Genomic DNA, 19,401 nt, shown 5'->3' with positions numbered 1-19,401 from the left:
GTAGACTATAAGAAGGGGAGGGCTTAATTTTCTGAGATCATGAATGGCAATCCCCTTCCTGAGAAGAGAACCCATGATAAAGACCGCTCGGTATCTGTGAACCCTCCCGCTAATTAGAAAAGTGAATCTAATTTCACGGATTTCAGCTTCTATTAATTTATTCTGAGCTTGTTGGTAATGAAGCCATGTGTTTGTTTCTTAAGAAGAAAACATCAGAGAGGATAAGGATGGGTGTGAGGCTGTGTGTGCTCTGTATTCCCATACTTTGGTTCTGTAGTTGAGGAAATAACATATGACTTAATGTAGATTACAATGTCATCAAGACGGCACTTGCTTTAGCTACTAAAGGAGCCCAGGGTGGTGAGCCCCAAACCGGAAGTCTATTTGAACATGACTAAAATACTAATTGAATGGGGTCACCGAACCATGGGTCATAAGCAAAACTTTGGTGTTGATCAATATGGGTATAATTTTTTTTTTCCAGAAACAGCCTCATCATGGTGCCCCTATCTCCTTGTCAACACCCACATTCCCCCAGCATGAATGACAGGTTTCCCTTGGACTCAAGTACTAACCACGGTGGATGGTGAGGAAATCTTCCATCAAAACCCTAGACTTCCTGAACCAAAACCTGCAATTTAACTGACTTCTAGTGACTCTGCACATTCAAGTTTGAAAAGCACTGGCTCTGAAGATCCAAAATAGCACCTGAAAGCCACCTTCTCAGAGCAGGTGCCCACTAAAAGTGACCTATTGCTAAATCTCTCCATTCTTCATTGTGTGGAAGAGCTCATATAGACACTGAGCAATTGAGCCGACTCGCCCAGCCAACAGGGGCAAAGCCCGCTGCCTCACACCAGTCTGTCTGACTCAGAGTCAGAGTTTTACTCTTTTCCCTCACCCACCTCCTGCCCCACTGAGAAAAGAAAGAACCACAGGCAGAGTGAGGGCCTTATACAGCACCTAGGAAGCCCAGGCTTAGCTCCAAGGATAAGATCAACCCCACAGAACAAGTGTCAGGCTCTCCTCAAGCCACCCCAAGTTCCATCCCGCTTTTCCTGCTCATGGCCCAGAAGTCAGTGCAGAGAAGAAGCTCAATGGGGAAGGAAGAAAGTAGAACAGGAGAGAGGAAGACATGAAAGAAGTGAGGGAGGGAGGAGGGCATCAAACAGGACTGTCCTCAGTCATAAACCACAGCCCGGGCCCCAGGTAAAGGGTGTTTGATGAGTTGGGACTTTCGTTCAGTTGAGAATGGCAGAAATGGAACTAGTGAGGATTATGACTGTTTTACACACACAACAAGAGAGTGAGGTAGTGGTGGTGGTTTGGGGGTGCAAGGATGTTGGGTCTATAGTCTATTTCTCTGGGCATTTCCCTCTTGGTCATGAGATAGCTGCTATAGTTCTACTCCTCATGATCTAGGCAGGAAGAGAGGAGAGTAACTCTTTCTTGGAAAACTTTAACTTACATCTTATTGGCCAGAACAAGCTGGGAAATGTAAGATTTTAGTTTAGTTTAGTTAGGCTTTTTTGTTTTGCTTTCTCTTTTCCAGGCTCCTCCTGCCACCAATTATATTCTTATTAATATAAGAAAGAAGGAAAAAGTGATAGAGAGTTGACATCTGGCAGTCTCTCACACGAATGGGAAAAGAGTACCTGCTTCCTTCTTCCCTGATGAACCAGAGTCGTCCCTGGGGCTACCTCGCACTCTCGTGGACTCAGCTTTGCTTCAGGAGTGAGAAGCTGTCCCTCCATCCTCCTCTCCTGCCATCAGCCAGCAGGGGCATTCTCACCCAGTGTGTGTGCCCAGGGACCCAGATTCCAGCAAGCTGGTTGGAGAGAAGTCACGTGTCTGGGGACAGCTGGAGTGCAGCCTCCCTGCTCCAGTGTACACCTGTTGGAAGCTATATTTAGAGTCGTAAATATCTTGGGAAGGGAAAAAGAGGAGCCACAGGAGAAAAGGAAAGAAAGAAAGAAAGAAAGAAAGAAAGAAAGAAAGAAAGAAAGAAAGAAAGAAAGAAAGAAAGAAAGGAGGGAGGGAGGGAGGGAGGGAGGGAAGGAAGGAAGGAAGGAAGGAAGGAAGGAAGGAAGGAAGAAAGAAAGAAAGAAAGAAAGAAAGAAAGAAAGAAAGAAAGAAAAAAGAAAGAAAGAAAAGTCACCTCAGATTTTATATAATCCATGAGTTGCAAAGTCAGCTCATTATGCTGGGCGGATCCCTAAGAAGGAAGGGTGGCTGTGGGCACTGGTGGGGGCCAGCTGGAATCAGGAAAACTGCAGCCGGCACGATGTGAGGGAGGTGTCAACTCTGCCTGGGCTGGTACGAAGGCCTAAAAACCTCTTCTAGATCAGGGCTCCTGAACCTTTTGATTGTGTCCCTCATAGACAGGATATGACTTCGTGCCCTCCCTTCCATGCTAGTTTCTCTAGGGAAAACTCAAGGATTATGAAAGATGGAAAGAAATAAAACCAGTTAGATTCATGGTGCTGCGAGCAATATAAATGATTCACTTAACTAGTTATTGTAGTAGAATATGAAAGTACTAAGGGAGTTTATACCATGAAATAATTCCCCACAAATTTAAAAATAAATCAGCAATTTCACTGTTTATATTGAGACAGCTCTCGCTACGTTGCCCAGGCTGGCCTCAAACTCATGATCCTCCTGCCTCAAACTCCCAAGTAGTTGGAATTACAGGTGTGCAGCCCTGTGCCCAGCCTGTTTTATTTATCAAAGTAGCTGATATTTGCAAGCAAACACAACACGTTCCTCTATAAGCAATAAGGATCTGAGTGGTTCATATTTAAATGCGGAACTTACAGAGTCTTTTGAGACCTGATATAAGAAACGTATAGGCCAAATATCACTGATGCAAATCTGGATCACTATAGACTGTGAAAGTACCCTAACAACCTACAAAAAGCTACATGAATAATGTTATAGCTAAACTAAAAGAGACTAATAACAAGGCCATCGATAATGAAAAACACCATGGCCAGTTCAGGGCAGTGCTGATGAAGTATTGACCATGTGCTTTTCACCAACATTGTGAAATTCTAGCCATCTGCAAGTGTGCTTGAAGGTAGGAATTTGACAACATTGCTCCGAGCTGTGTGGCAGCCAGGTTTCTTAGCAATCAGACACAATTGGAGTCTTGAGTAATTTTAGTACATGAACAGTGCATGTTAGTAACCTTCCATGACTCATGCATGAGGTTCCTGGTAAGTAACCTTTAGTAAAACAAAAATGTGAGTTGATAGAAGCATGAGTCACTTGCCTGTTAAGAATTAAAGGAAGGACTTACAATTTTGTTTGTGTCACGTGGCCCATGGGGAGCTTCTGTGGCCTGGCAGAGAGCCTCAGGCCACATGTGGAAACTGATTTGATAAGTAGGTCTTCTCTACTGCAGGGCTGGTGTGTGATTATCTCTTCTCTGCATACTGCAGCATTATCAACCTTTCTCTCTACTGGATTATTTCCATTAGCACTCAAAACAGGCTGTATTGATTCCCATCTTAAAACTTACTCACATCCCCTCCAGCCATGACCACAATTCTCTCCTTGTTCCTGCAAAAAAACTTCTCAAAAGAGTTGTTTATACAGTTGCTCTCCCTGTATGTGAGTTCCACATCCCCGGATTTAACCAACTGCGTATACTCAGGGAAAAAAAAAGAATTTTCTCTTAAAAAAAGAAATATTTGAAAAAAAATTAAAACTATACATAACATGCATGACTTTTTTCTTTTATTTTCTTTCTTTCTTTTTTTTTTTTTTTTGATGCTAGGGATTGAACTCATGGGTGCTTAACCACTGAGCAACATCCTCAAACCTTTTTGTATTTTTTTTAAATTTAGAGATAGGATCTCACTAAGTTGTTTAGGGCCTTGTTAAATTGTTGAAGCTGGCCTTGAACTTGTGATCTTCCTGCCTCAGCCTCCTGAGCCACTGGGATTACAGGCGGTATGCCACCATGCCTGGCCAGACTTATTTCTTGTCATTATTCCCTAAGCAATACAGTATAACATGATTTACATAGTATTAAGTATTCTAAGCAATCTGGGAATAAAGTATTATGGAGAGTGGGCTTAGGTTATATGCAAATACTGTTCCATTTTATATAAGGGATTTTAGCAGCCATGGATTTTGGTATCCAAGAGGGTTCTGGAACCAGTCACCCATGGATACAGAGGGATAACTGTATTCAGTGTCCATAATTCTTCTCCCATTCTGTCTTGACCTATTCTACAAGGTTTTGTTCCTTTTAGCATTCCACGCAAATGACATTTGTCCAGGTTGTCATTGACTTCCTTAGTGGACGCCCCTGTCATTCTTGTTAGTGTTATCAATACAGTAACCAGCTCATCCCTGTGTGTCTGGGCTTTCCTGGGTTTTAAAACTGAAAGTCTTGTATTCCAAGAACTACCTCAGTCCTGGGCAAATCCAGACTGCAGATCATCCCTGGCCAATGTCCTCCATGTTACTGAGTCCATTGATGTATTCTTAGTCTTCTTCTTGATCTTGTAGCAATCTTTTATATAACAGCTTCATTGAGGTATCATCACTAAACAATAAACTGCACATATTTAAAGTGTATAAATTACTAAGTTTGACTATGAGTACAACCATGAAACCATCATATCAATCAATGTGATGAACATATCCATTATCTCCAAAAGATACATTTGCAATCCCTCTCTCTTGCCTCTTATACTTTCTCCATTTAGAGATGTATTAATTATTTATTGTTGTGTAACAAATAAGCTTAAAGCAACAAACATTTATCATTTATCAATTTCTCTGGGTCAAGAATGTGGGTCTAACTGACATGAGGGCCTCTGCCTCAAGGTTGTGACCCAGGCATTGGCCAGGGCTGTGATCTCATCTGACAGCTTGATTGGGGAGATAGTTCTTTCAAGGAGGGATTTAGTTCCTCACAAGCTGTTGAACTGAAGGCTTCAGCTTCTCACTAGCTATTGGCCACAGTCCTCACTCAGTTACTTGCCACATGGACCTCTTCTTAGTGCAACTCACAACATAGAAGTCGATCTCTTCAAAGAGGATGGGAGGAGCGGGGAGAGAGGGTGGGGACAGTACAGTACATCAGCCAGGAAGATGAAAGTCACTATTTCTTAATCTTAAAAATTACATCTCATCATGTTTACCACTTTCTGTTTATTGGAAATGAATCACTCCAAAATCCAGCCCACTCACAAGGGAAAGGAGTTATACCAGGAGGTGGCAATCTTAGGAAGCCATTTGAAAGGTTGCCTAGGCGACCATTGATTGCTTTCTGTCACTTTAGAGTAGTTTTTGTTTTCTAGAATTTTAAGTAAGTGGAATCATACAGTAGTATTCTTTTTTGTCTGTCTTCTTTCACTCAGTATATTATACTGAGTTTCATTTATGTTGTTGTATTCATCAATGGTTCATTCTTTTAATTGCTGAGTAGTATTTCATTGTATGGTTATACCACAATTTCTTTATTCATTCATTTGTTGATGGACATTTGAGTCATTTTTAGTTTTTGGTTGTTACAAATAAATCTCCTTTCAATATTGATCTATAAGTGTTTGCATGGACATATGCTTTAATTTCTTTTGGGTAAAAATGTAGAATTGGAAAGGTTGGAACATATAGTAGGCTTTTATTTACCTTTTTTAAGAAACCAACACATAATTTTCCAAAGTGGTTGCACTATTTTACATTACCACCAGCAGTGTGTGAGAGTTCAGTTTCTCCCCACCATTGTAAACACTTTGTGTGGTCAGTTTTTTTTTTTTTTTTTTTTTTTTTTTTTTTTTTTTTTAGTTGTAGATGGACACAATATCTTTGTTTTATTTATTTATTATTGTATGTGGTGCTGAGTATTGAACCCAGTGCCTCATGCATGTGAGGTGAGAGCTCAGCCACTGAGATACAACCCCAGCCCTGTATGGTCAGTTTTTAAAATTTTAGCCATTAGAGTTGTGTATCGATGTCTCATTGTGGTTTTAATTTTTTCCCTAATGATTAATGACATTGAAAATCACCATGTGTTTATTTGCTACATATATATCTTCTTTGGTGAAGTATCTGTGCAAGTTTTTTACCCATTTTTAATTTAGTTGTTTGTTTTCATATTTTTTGGTTTTTAGAGTTCTTTAGATATGTGATTCACAGACTTTTTTGTTCAGTTTGAAGCCTGTGTTTCATTTACTTTCTGCTTTTCTCTCTCTCTCTCTCTCAGCCCAGAGTGATGTACCACTGAACCATATCCTCAGTCTTTTTTATTTTTATTTTTTGTTGTTTTGAGTCAAGGTCTCATTATATTATTGAGGGTCTTGCTAAGATGCTGAGGCTAGCCTTGAACTTGTGATCCTCCTGTTTTGGCCACCTTCCTAAGTAGCTGAGATCATAAGAACTACCCCATCTGGTTTTACTCTCTCAACAGTCTTTCAAAGAGCAGAAATTTTTATTTTTATTTTTTTTGTTAACAACTGATAATTGATTTATTAAAACAGCAGGCTTAGGCATCTGCCTTGGTAACTTTGACTTCCTCTCCTGCTCAATCCTGATGGAAGTAATCTGCTTAACAACCTCAGAAGGGCTGTGCAAGTCAATGAGTCGCTTGTGGATTCTCACCTGGAAATGGATCCCATGTCTTGGAACCTTCACCACAAGGTGTTTTTCTTGTAGTGATTCTCTTGCTAGGCAAGCCAACAGGTCCTCTCACTTTGAGATTCTTTCCCTTTGTGCCTCTGATCAAGTCAGCACACACTTTCTTGAGCGATTCCATGCTGTGGCTGGTAAGGGTAATTCTAATTCGATGAATTGCCTCCTCTGGTTCCACAGGTGTCTTTCTGGTGTTTTTAAACACCATGGTGCGGCTTCCTGACCCACTAGTTCCTCAGCAAGGGAGAACAGCAGTGAGTCAGGAGCAGAAGTGGGCAGCACGGTGTACCTGCAACAGCGTTGCTCTCAAAAAGAAGCAGAAATTCTTAATTTTGATGGAGTCTAACTTGTCAAATTTTCTTTTCCCAATTGTACCATGTATAAGAAATCTTTATCTAATCCAAGTTCATAAAGATTTTCTCCTGTGTTTTCTATGAAAAGTTTTACAGTTTTAATGTTTGCATTTAGACTTAAGATTCATTTTGAGTTAATTTTACAAATGGTGCAAGGTATGGATTGTGTACGGATAGTCAATTTGTTCACACATCATTTGTCAAGAGGATTGTCCTTTCTCTGTTGAGTTGCCTTTGCATCCTTGCTGAAATCAGTTTTCATATATGTGGGAATCTAATTCTAGTTTCCATTTTCTGTTTCATTGATCTGTTTGTCTATCTTTATATAAATAAAGCATATCTTAATAACTGTACCTTCATAACAAATTTTAAGATCATGTAGTGTTATTCCTTCAACTTTGTTCTTTTACAAACTCATTATGGCTTTTCTGGGTCTTTTGTATGTCAATATGAATTTTAGAATCACCTTGCCTATTTCTAAGGAAAAAAAAGCCTACTAGAATTTGGGGTGGGATTGCACTGAACCCATACATCAATTTGGGGAGAGTTCTAACATTTTAGTGAGTCTTCCAACCCATGAACATAGAGTATCACTTAATTTATTTAGGTCCACTTTAATTTTTCTCAGCAATGTTCTATAGTTTTCAGCATTGTAGTCTTTCATATATTTTGTCAGATTTATTCCTAAGCACTTCATATTTATTTATGCTACTGTAAGTGGTATTTTTTAAAATGTCAACTTCTGATTGTTCATTGCTGGTATCTAGAGGTATAATTGATTTTTTATATTGATCTCATAATCCTGCAACTCTGCTAACTTATTATTGATTCTGGTAGTTTTCTTGTAGATTCCATTAAATTTTCTATATAGGAGATCATACCACCTACAAATAAATACTGGATGCCTTTTATTTCTTTCCCTGGCCTAATTGCACTGGCTAGGACCTCCAACACACTGTTGAACAGAAATTGTGAGAACAGGCATTCTTGCTTTGCCCCTGATCTTAGAAGAAAAGCATTCGATTTAGCATCATTAAGTGTGAGGTTTTTTTTTAAGTGTGAAGGTTTTTAAAAAAAATTTTATTTTTATTTTTTTAGCTGTAGATTTTTTATAGATTTTGTTATGAAGCTGAAGAAATCTCTTTACTTCCTACTTTGCTAAGAGATTTTATTTAAAATCATAAAAGGATATTGGGGTTTGGGGGTATCGCTCATCAGAACAGCACTTGCCTAATATGTGCGAGGGCCTCGGTTCAATCTCCAGAACTGCAAAAACAAGATAAAATAACAACAGAAATAAATAAATAAGATAAAAGGATGTTGGATTTCGTCAATTTTTTTTCTGCATCCATTGTAATGATCACAGCGTTTTACTTTTTTAGTTTGCCAATATGGTGAATTATACTAATTTTGTGATATTACACCAAACATTCATTCCTTGGATAAATTCCAATTGATCATGATGTACTATCATTTTTTTAAAAAATATATATTGTTGTATTTGATTTGCTAAAGTTTTATTTGGGATTCATGCATTTATACTCATTATGGATGTTGGCCTGTAGTTTTTGTGATATCTGGTTTTGGTGTCAGGGTAATAATGTTAGACTCACAGAAGGCATTAGAAGTATGTCCTCCTCTTTAAGTTTTTGAGAGTTGGAGCAGAAGTTGTTGCTTTTCTCTTTAATGTTTGATAGATTTGTTTTCTCCTATAATATCTTGTGGGCTGGAATTTTCTTTGTCAGAATTTTTAAACTACAAGTTCAATTTCTTTTATAGATATGAGCTATTCCTCTTGAGTGAGTTTTGGTATTTTGTGTCTCAAGGAATTTGTCTATTTTATCTAAGTTGTCATAATACAAAGTTTTTCACAATACTCTTTATTATCTTTTTTGTGTTATTAGTAGTATTATTTCTGTCATTCCTGTTGGTAAATTCTGTCTTTTCTCCTTCTTTTTTCTAAGTAGCCTGGATGGAGTTATATTGACTTATTATCTTCTAAAGAAATCATTTTTGGTTTCATTGATTTTTCTATTGTTTTTCTGGTTTTTTATTTCTTTGATATGTCTCCTGATTTTTTTTTCTGTCTTCTTTGGGTGTAACAGGCCTCTTAAGGTAGAAGGTGTGATCATTTTATTTTTTTCTAATACGGGGGTCTGTGCTTAAATTTCTCTCAAAGCACTGCTTTATCTGTATCCACACATTTTGAAATTATCTGTTTTATTTTCATTCCATTCGAAATACTTTTGATCTTCTCAGACTCTTAGCTCTTCTACTCAATTTGGGGTGTGTACCAGGATCCGCCTGAGTCCTCCCTTCCTATTTTAAGTCCTGAAACCTGGGGAAATTGGTTGATTTACTTTGTTTACAGTTGTCTCACATTACTTGATGTCCAGTTTCTTGAAAGCCATTGTTTTACATATTTTTTTCTGTTGCTTTTGGTTGCTTTATGTGGCTAAATTCTACCAAACATTAAAATAACAAAACTTCCAATAATATGTAAATTCCTCCATGGTAAAGAAATAGAACACTTAGACAATGCTTATAAGACTGTATAACCTTTATTAAAGGAAGAAGAAAAAGACAAGATAGTATGAGAAAGAAAAAATAAAGGCTAATCTCTAACGAATAACAAAATGGAAACCCTAAATGAAATAGTAGCAAAGAGAATTGCATAGTGGATAAAAGAGATAATATGTTATGATTGGATTTATCTCAGGATTGCAAAATTGACCCCATATTAGAAATCATTTTAATGAGGCAGAGATTTATTTTTGTCTTACTTGTTTCATTTCAGTTTTGACATTTTAGGGATTGATTTTAAAATTAAATTTTATAATTATGAAGAATAAAACCTAGTTTTCTTGTCTCCTCCATTATTTTTTCTTCCCTCTTCTCTTTAGGTAATTTTTTGGCAGGGGGGAGGTACTGGGGATTGAACCCAGAGGTGCTTAACCACCTAGCCACATCCCCAGTCCTTTTTTAAATTTTATTTTGAGACAGGGTCTTGCTGAGCTGCTTAGGGCCTTGCTAAGTTAGGGCCTTGCTAAGTTGCTGAGGCTGGCTTTGAATTCTTGATCTCCTGCCTCAGCCTCCTGAGCCACTGGGAATACAGGTATGCTCCACCATGCCCAACAGGTAATCATTTTTTTAAACAACAACAAAAAAGTTGTAATCTATCTTTCCATTAAAAATATAATTTTACCCCACTGCTTTTTAAACAAATGGTAGTATACTATATAGTCAGTACTCTACCTGCAGTTTCTGCATTGATGGGTTCAACCATTGGGAAATAAAAACAATTTTGAGGAAAAAAAAATAATTGCATCTGTACCAAATATGTACAGACCTTTTTCTTGTCTTTATTTCTTAAATAGTATATATAATGGCTATTTACATCATATTAGGTATTATAATGATGTAAAGTGTATGAGAGAATGAGTGTATGTTATATGGGAATATTGCCTCATTTTTTATAGGGACTTGAATTTTGGATTTTGGTATTCATAAGGGTCCTGGAACTAATCCTCTGTAGATACCAAAAGGATGACTGTTTACATGTTTTCTGTATTTTTTCTTAAAATATATATCTTTGAAACTCCTTTTTTTGTGGTAGTATATAGAAGTGGTTCTAGTTTTTTTTTAACAATTACATAGATTTCCACTATATAGATATGCCATTGTTATTGAAAAATCCCCTATTGTTAGGTGGGTGAGTGGGGGCTTTTGCACTGTAATGATCCTGTAATGAGTAAACTTGCAAGATATCTTTTTGTGTTTTTGCCATCATATATTAAGATTGCTGAGTCAAAGAATGAGTGTAGAGATAATATTGCCAAATTCTTTTCCACAGAGATTGTTCAACTTTGTATTCCTACCACCAAAGTATGAGAGCATCTATTCCCCAGAGCTTCAGCAACAGAGTATGATGTTAAATTTTTGAATTTTTTATTGATGCATCTCAATTATGCAGAGTGTTAGGTTTCATTGTGGCATATTCACACATACGTTTTGAATTTTTAATTTTTGCCATTCTTGTAGGAATGAAATCTTGTAAGAATGAAATCTCAGTTTTCAGTTATATTTCTCTAATGAGCAAAGCTGAGCATCTTTTCTTATGGTGAACAGTCATTTGCATTTTTTCAATTAATATTCTGTTCATATTCCATGCTTATTTTTCTTTCTTTTTAAATTTTTTTTAAATATTTATTTTTTAGATGTAGATGGACACAACACAATGCCTCTACTTTTATGTGGTGCAGAGGATCGAACCCGGGTCCTGCCTGTGCTAGGCGAGCGCTCTACGGCTGAGCCACAATCCTAGCCCCCCATGCTTATTTTTCTATATAGTTGTGTTCCCTATTTCAGGACCTTTAAAATATTAGGGATATTAACTCTTTGTAATATAAATGGAAATTATCTTTCCCCAGTGGATTGGTTCAGACTTTTTCTCTAACACAACAGGAAACCCACAGATGGGAGTGGCCCATATTGACTCAGTGGCCTAACTCTGTCAGGCGCGTCCCTCTGAGATTCTGTGAGCATTCCTCTCACAGTAAATAACTGTGTTAAAGGCAGATGGGACCAGGAAAGGATAGCTCCAGAGACATGTCTCTGTTTTTAGGAAAAAACCTTCTCAGAAGCACCCAACAGATTTACATTCATATTTAATTGGTCAGCACTGTTATATATACCTCTCATCCCCAGCTACTGGAAAGTGGGAAAATTTCACAACCTATGGTGTGGAGGTGGGCAAAGTGCAAGACATTGTAATAGGTGTTGGGTTACCAACAACCACAGTAGGAACGGGCAAGTTTAGCTCAAATAGCCTTGTCCTTCCTCCCATTCTCTGACATGTCTGCAAATCCATGAGTTGGCTCACAATTCCAAAATGAATTCAGCCTTGGATGTATCAACAGTGGTATAACAAATGCAGCAAGGGAGATGTGATATCTTGAGACTTGTGCTCTGCCCTAGGAGCCTGTCTGTCATGAACACTGGGAGCGTGATAGGGTAAAATAACTGGGTCAGAAGAGCAAGGGCCCCAGAAACCTTGCCCTGTCAAACATAGTGTGGAGATGTTTTATTAGAGAGGATATAGGAGGGTGCAAGATATGTCTCATTGAAAAGTTAAAGGGCTGGCACATGGAAAAATGTTAGATTCAATGTGTAGTCACAGTTGGTGCACAGGACAGCAAGGTGGAGTTTAATTCCTTCTAAAAAAGTGTTTTCCACTGATTTGGGACGGGGTGCTTCATGAGGCAATGGGGCTTCCTACCTGCTGTGTGATCAGTCTTGCTGCTCCTGAGGTTCTATCCTTCCCTGGGCTCAGGTTTTATCCACCACCTCTGTGTCAATGATTCTCCAATTCATCTATAATCCAGATTTCTTTCCTAGGCTCACAGGCTTCAGACTCCTGTCTTCTTCACCCTATCGTGAAACCTTTTCTGATTCTGAATTGAATCAGTCAGGGTGGAACTGGAAACAGAAACCTCTTGAACATTTAAAACAAAGGGACTTTCATGTAGCAAGTCTGTGAACCATATGAAAGAAGGGTCAGGGAATCAGAGGACAGTGGGACAACTGAAATGATTGACAGCAGCAGGAAACAGCATCACCCCTAGACTGGAGGATTATCCAGAGAGCTGGAACCACAGCAGACTTGCCTGGAAGGAACTGAAGAAATAGAAAAGACACAGCAACTACCAAAAATTCTGTTAAAGCAGGGGGCAGGGAGAAATAGCCTGGTTCCCTTTCACCCCCAATTTCCTGCTCATGATCCCCAGTGATCAAATACAGTCAGAAACCACTTAACACATGAACCTGGGAAATGCAGCCCATTAAGCGGAAGATAAAAGTCATGGAAAATGGACAGATCCCAGTCAGGGAGAGGAGAGGAAAAGTGTTGGTCAGCTGCCCAACACCACGACAAAATGCCTGAGATAGTCCACTTCATAAAGGGAAAGGTTTATTTTGGCTCATGGTGTCAAGGGTTCTAGTTCATGATCAATTGGCCCCATGAGGAGGTCTATAGGGAAGCAATACCTCACAGCAGGAGTGTGTGGCAAAGGAAGCTGTTTACTCCATGGCTCATGGGAAGAAAAGAGAGAAAGGAAGGGGCTGGGTCTCAACACCCCCTTGAGCCCCTCAATGACCTACCACCACTGACTTTATTCCACTAGTGCCGCAGTCTGGCTGGGCACAATTCACCAGCCACTCGTCAAGCAGAAACGAACTTTATTTTTAGAACACACACGCCACACCACAAGAGCTCTCCAGGAATTCCCTCAGAGCCCAACTGCCATCTCGGGCTTCCCACAAGCCTCTTAACCACCCCCCCCCCACTCCTCCTGCTCTTGAGGCCGATTGGCTGGCTCGTGTGGGCGGAGCAAAAAAAAGTCCCCCAATGAGCAGCTCCGTGGTCTGAAAGGGTGGGGAAACAGCCCAATGAGTATCACCGCAGAGGAGCCAATCAGCTGGCAGCTAGAAGTTTGCTGGGGCCGCTGTGAGCCAATCATCAGCCGGCAGCTGGAAGTTTGCTGGCAGCTGGAAGTTTGCTGGGGCCCCTTCGGCTGTGGCTCTCAAACACTAGGCTCCACCTCCTAAAGGTTTCCTCACCTCCCAATAGTGCCATAGGCTGGTGACCAAGCATTCAACACGACATTTAAAAAAAACATTGTTTTAGCACTTATGTCTTTGGTGTCTTATCTACTTTGACTTGTGTTCTCCTGAAATTCTATCTCAGAGACCTAACACACTGTGAACTTGGAGGTGGGGTTTGGAGAGATTAGTAGGTTTGCATGACGTCATGAGAGTGGGGATCTCATGATGGGATTTTTTTCAGAACCCTTGTCTTGTTCCTGATATTAGGGGTACATGTTTAGTGTTTCCTCTTCTAAGGTAGGTTAACTGTGGGATTCTTGCAAACATTCTTTATCTTGTTGAGGAAGTTTTCTTCTGTCCCTAATTTTTTGAGTGGCTTTATCCTGAAAGTGTGCAGGACTTTGTCACATGCATTTTCTCAGGCTACTGAGCAGATCATGGGATTTTTATCCTTTATTATATTAATGTAGCAGATTACATTTTCTAATATTAAACCACGCTTGCATTCCAGGAATAAATTCAACTTAGCAATGGTATTTTCTTTATATGTTGTTAGGTTCAGTTTACTAGTATTTTGTTGAAAATTTTGCATCTATGTTCATAGGGAATTTTGGTCTATGATTTGCTTTCAGTATCCTGTCTTTGGTTTTGGTATCAGGATAATATTGGCTATGTAGAACAGTTAGGAAGTATTTCTCACTCTTCCATTTTTAGAAGGGTTTGTGAAGGATTCATTTAATTCTTCTTTAAATATTTAGTGGAATTTACCCCTGAAGCCATCTAGGCTTGGGCTTTTCTGTAAGTTTTATAGTTACTAATTCAATACCTTTGTATGTCTTCAGATTATCTATTTCATTTTGACTCAGGTAATTGTGAGGGTTGTAGCTAGGCTTCAGAACTGTCAATCAACTCACCCTCCCTCTCCCCCTTCTTGAAATCTTTGCTTCTTTCAGTGCATCAGTTTTTCTAGTCTTTTTGGCTTGCTTATTCATCTATATCATGGCTACCACAAGATGGTGGTCTAAGCTCCTGGGTCCTCATGACCTTCAAGGTCCATTGACCATGGTTTACTAATGGTCTCTATGTCATTATTCTATATCCCAGAGAAGAATTTAATTGGCTTTGCATGAGGTAGGCCTGCACCCTGCATGGATCAGCTCTGGCAAAGGGAGGTGATGTTCCCCTGGTACACTCAGCTGCCTTCTCTGGGGCTGCGGTTTCACAGCTGGGACAGTGCAAGAGGATTCTCCCAGAAGCATCCTCTGAGTCAAAGAATTGAGTGCAGGTGACTTATGAGCAAAGTATTCCAAGGAGAAATTCTTGGAAGGGCAGGGGGAAAACCAGTGTCAGAAGGGGAAGAGAGAAGTGCAATGACGTGAAGGGGGGGATTCAGTATCAGAAGAGGAAGGGAGAAGCCAATGAAGGGAGGGAATTCAGACAGTCTGAATCTCTGCTTGATCCCTTGGAGAACTCTGATGTATAAATTGTGTCTGAGAGTTTCCACCTACGTGGGCAAGGGAGGTTGGGCTTCCTACTCCTGTACCAGTCCATCATTGCTGGAGGGTGGGAATTGGTGGGGGTTAAACTTGTAGGCATTTCTAGATGCCAACTCTGAATATGTGGATATGTGTGCAGCAGCTCCAGGAGCCCAAGGACAAGTGCCTGGAGAAGGTTGCAGCTGCAAACGATTAGTAGGAAAGCCCAGAGAAGCTGTAGGGTGGGAACCTGCCCCAGGAAAGGGGATGCAAGGGGAATCTGGGTAGGGGACTGAAGGTGTCCACCAAAGAATGCACAGGTAGGGGAGGGATTTTGGATTTCTCCCATAGACATCACAGGATAAGGCAGGAGGTAGAAAGTAATGCATGGGATCAGAGACATACAGGGCAGTGCTGCGGGGCAGGGCATAGTGTCTGGGAAGGAGAGGTTTCTTCTTTGCTCTGGCTTGTGATGAGAAATTTATTATGGCAACTGTCAGAGATGTAGATGTGCCCTGAGATGCTGCAAAAGTCCCATGAAGATAGAGGTCTAAAACTCCTCCTGTTGACACAGGACTAGAATTCTTCCTCTGATAATTGATGGGGATCTCAACTCCCTAGGGACTTTGTACCAGGCACGTTGTGTCCTTATCATCTCCTGGCTCTGGGACCACATTCCCCATGCTCTGACTTTGCTTTCCACATCATGGAGACTGAACCTGTTCCCTGCTTAGGATGTCTGGGGCAGACCCTGTCTGTCTCTGCCTAGCCCTCAGGTCATCCTGAGTGACATGTTTGGCTTAACACCTTTTCTTTTCCAGATGGTCTGGAACATCCCCTCCCTGTTCCCTTCTTGAATAACAGGGCTTTCTTACTCTCTAAGAAGCTCGTTTTTAAATACAGTCCTAGTATATGTTAGAGAATGCAGTGATACAGTTAATGAGTCTCTGGTGTGGACAATTATATCCTAGAATGCAGCTTGGCTGGGTTCTCTCCCACTACATGCACCATCTGATTCAGTAACACACACCCACTCACAATTATAATTTTGTTCTCTGAGAAAATACCATCCCCAGGCCTCACAAGGCAGCAGACCCAGAATGGTGCACATGCAAACACACACACACACTCAAATGCCCAGAGATACCCACACGTACAGAAATGTCCACTGTAATAGATGCATTTGGGGCATCTTCCCAGACAACACCCCTTTCTTAGAAAGGACCTGCCCCTGCATCTGCTGAAGAGATGGATTATGGTGTCTATGTCTGTAGCAGGGGGTCCTGCCCCTCTCTTCCACTGGCCATGGCTAATTGAGCCAGATGGTCGCTTGCCCTTGGCTTCATAAACATGAATGCTTTTAGGGATTCACTGGTTGGCAGAAAGCAACAATGAACTTACAGCTTCCTAGGAATCAGGTATCCATAGAACATGAAGGCAGAAACACAGGAATGGCCTTCCAAGGAATTGGAGCTGAAAACTGGAAGCCATCTTTAGCCAAGACAGCAGGTCTGCCTTTTTTTTTTTTTTTCATTTCTCTAGGGCAGTAAAGTTCTCCTGACCCCACACCACACTGTACCTCTGTCTTACAGAAATATCTGCATTCAAATCACTTGGAGCATTTATTAAAATTCAGAGCCCTGAGTCTTTGGGGATAAAGCCAAGGAAACTATATTTTTAACAAATGCCCTAGGTGATCCTTTGGTATGTGGAGTTTGGAGAACCCCTGTGTTAAGGTGGTACATAATTCAAACATTGGCATATGTCTTTGAGACATGCCCTCTGGTTATAGGACCAGGAACTGACTCAGTGTGGGTCAGATGTCCTGATTCCATGGGCTGTGGCTATCAGTGAGGGGGAGGGTCTGATCCACTTGGTGAGTGCAGAGCAGGGAAACTGACCATCTTATCTGTTATAATGAGATGCTCCCGGTTTCTTATAATAAATCCTCTTTTATTTAAGCTGGCTTGGGCAAGTTTACTGCATTCAAGTGACTGCTAAGGCACAAGTTGTTAGAAAGGCTCAGGCACACACATAGGTGCACACCAACTGGCACACCCGTCATCCTGCGCGCTGTGGGAGAGGTTTGTTCTGGTAATGATCTCTTTGCAGCTCAGTAAGACTGTGAAAAGGGTGGGGGACCTTTATTAATTATATATCTTACATTCAATGAAACATAATATTTAATTTAAATAATTGCAGGAGGTGGCTTTGATACTTTGATTCTCTTCTCAGAACAAAAGGTTTCCCTCCTTTCCTGGCCTGCTGAGTTGATCTCTTATGATGAAAGACCAACCTGGTCTGTCCCTTTAACAGAATTTTTATCCTAGAAAATGATGAAATGCTTCCCCGACTGAGTACAGAGCAGGGGCTGCAGTCACTTTGCCAGCTTTGAAATGGAAACGCTAGGGAAATACATCCATTTTATCTTTCATAAACAACAAGTTGGGGAAATGAAGTTTAGGGCAGGATGCTTGGAGTCACAGCCTGAAAGGTTGACCAGAGGAGGCAGGGGCTCTGTGCCCCACAGGTGTGTCAACTGTGGGCACTACCTCAGCCTCCCTTGCCCAATTGGTCATGTCTCCTGGTCTTGGCCACACCTTCCTTTGTGCCGGGCTGTCAACCTTGGTGGGCTCTCTGCAGTGAAAAGAGAAATTATCTTCTACTGCTTACCTTAAAAAAAATTGTTAAAAAAAATTGCTGTCCTGATAACAATCTTGTATAATCTCCATAACACACACACACACACACACACACACACACACACACACACACACACACAAAGCCTGCAAAAACAGAATCCTGACAAAATAGGCCAGGACTTTCTGTTTTGACCAGAATTTCCAGAGTTAAGGTGACCAGAGGGCTCATGCCAAAATCTGATTGGAAGAGGGAACCTCAGAATTCTTCCTTAGCTGGGAGCTTCCAAAGCAATGCATCTGGCTGAGTCCAAGCCAGCTGGCTGAGTGTGTCCCTGGAATTGCCTCTCTTCCCTGCCTGAAAGACAAGAGACTTGGCATGGAATGTAGGTCAAGTTTGTGTCCAAGATTCTTTTTTTTTCTTTTTCCAAGACAAATTCTGGGAAGTAGCTGGGCTGGGAGTGGTTTGGGATGGGGAGGAGAGATTCTAACATTTGTTGAGGGCCTCTGAGGTGTTAGACACTGCGGCTGGTGCATTTGATCCTCACAAGTCTTGTGAACTTGGGAGGTTTATCACCCACTTCACAGACAAGGAAACTGAGAGTGAGAGGTGGTCATCTGCTAAGGTCAGACTAGTAAGAGGCCAGGCAGAATTTCAAGCTATGCTGTCTGGCTCCAGAGGGCCTCCCTTTCCCACTGCACCTGCTGCCAGAGGAAGGCAAGGCGGGGGACTTCCCTTCTCAGGCCTTATTTCCATGACTTCTGAGGGGTAGCAGCAGTGGCTGAGGGGCCAGGCAGGAAGTGGGGCTCTGTGGCTTCTGCCAGTGAGCTTCTACAGGGCCACATCTTCATTCTCTCCCTTTACCAACCAAATACCTTCTGATGGTTCTGACGTGAAAACTAACAACAGTGACAAAACATAAAATCTAGCCACCATATTCTCTATGGATGGATGTATTCTGTTTCTCAGCTGAGTTCCCCATGAAAGTTATCCTAATGCCAAGCCCCATATTCTCACCGCCTTGTCTTTACACCATTCCAACATGGCTTCCTCCTCACTGCTCGACTGCAGTTGCAGGACGATGGCCATTTATGTCCTCCTTGTTGCTAAGTGCATTCCACTACATTCTCATATTATTTGACTGCTCAGCAGCATCAACCTGTGGAAATTTCAGCCTCTCTTCATGCCTTCTTTCCCATTTCTTTCATCAAAATATATTCTCTGGATTTTCCTCTGACCTCTTGGCTACTTCTTGTCATCTCCTCTAATTAACCTTCAGATGTCCAAGTTTTCAGGATCTGGTCTCAGCCTCTTCCCTTCTCATTGTATAGGCTTAAATGCCTTCAAATATGTGTCTTCAGCCTGGATGATCCTTATGATCTTCAAATCCGAGGATCTATTGGTCTAGGCAAGGGGTTGGCAATTTTCTCCCCCTGAAATGGACCAGATAATGTATAGTGCTGGCCTTCCATAGCTGTGGGTTCCACATCAGCAGATTCTACAAACACTAACTGAAAACATTAGAAAACAAACCTGTATTTGTACTGAACGTGAACACACCTTTTTCTTGTTACTATTCCCTACAATGCTGTATAACAACAGTTTAGATAGCATTTACATTGTATTAGGTGTGATAAGTAATCTCTAGATGATTTAAGGTACATGGGAGGATGTGCATAGGT

At 40.8% G+C, this 19,401-nt stretch overlaps 2 long non-coding RNA genes and 1 pseudogene across 6 annotated transcripts in view; 1 reads left to right on the top strand and 2 right to left on the bottom strand.

The window, feature by feature from the left end:
* LOC308647862 overlaps positions 1 to 1,689 on the top strand; it is a 5,129-nt gene extending 3,440 nt beyond the window's left edge. Inside the window, exon 3 of the long non-coding RNA XR_014021717.1 lies at positions 1,553 to 1,689. This is a non-coding gene — a long non-coding RNA (uncharacterized lncRNA). The remainder of the gene's footprint in view (positions 1 to 1,552) is intronic.
* LOC308647863 overlaps positions 1 to 1,967 on the bottom strand; it is a 33,716-nt gene extending 31,749 nt beyond the window's left edge. For all 4 annotated transcript variants that reach the window (XR_014021718.1, XR_014021719.1, XR_014021720.1 and 1 more), the window contains exon 1: positions 1,656 to 1,967. This is a non-coding gene — a long non-coding RNA (uncharacterized lncRNA). The remainder of the gene's footprint in view (positions 1 to 1,655) is intronic.
* A 4,535-nt stretch (positions 1,968 to 6,502) lies between these two features.
* Positions 6,503 to 6,856, bottom strand: LOC308648358 (small ribosomal subunit protein uS10-like; annotated as a pseudogene). The gene has a single exon. The product of its transcript is annotated as a small ribosomal subunit protein uS10-like (transcript).
* Positions 6,857 to 19,401: the final 12,545 nt, after the last annotated feature.

Source organism: Spermophilus citellus, assembly GCF_964194105.1.
Source record: "Spermophilus citellus genome assembly, chromosome: 4".
Classification (NCBI taxonomy): Eukaryota; Metazoa; Chordata; class Mammalia; order Rodentia; family Sciuridae; genus Spermophilus; species Spermophilus citellus.
The sequence above is the reverse complement of the archived record's forward strand: the minus strand, read 5'-3'. Positions and strand labels throughout refer to the sequence as shown.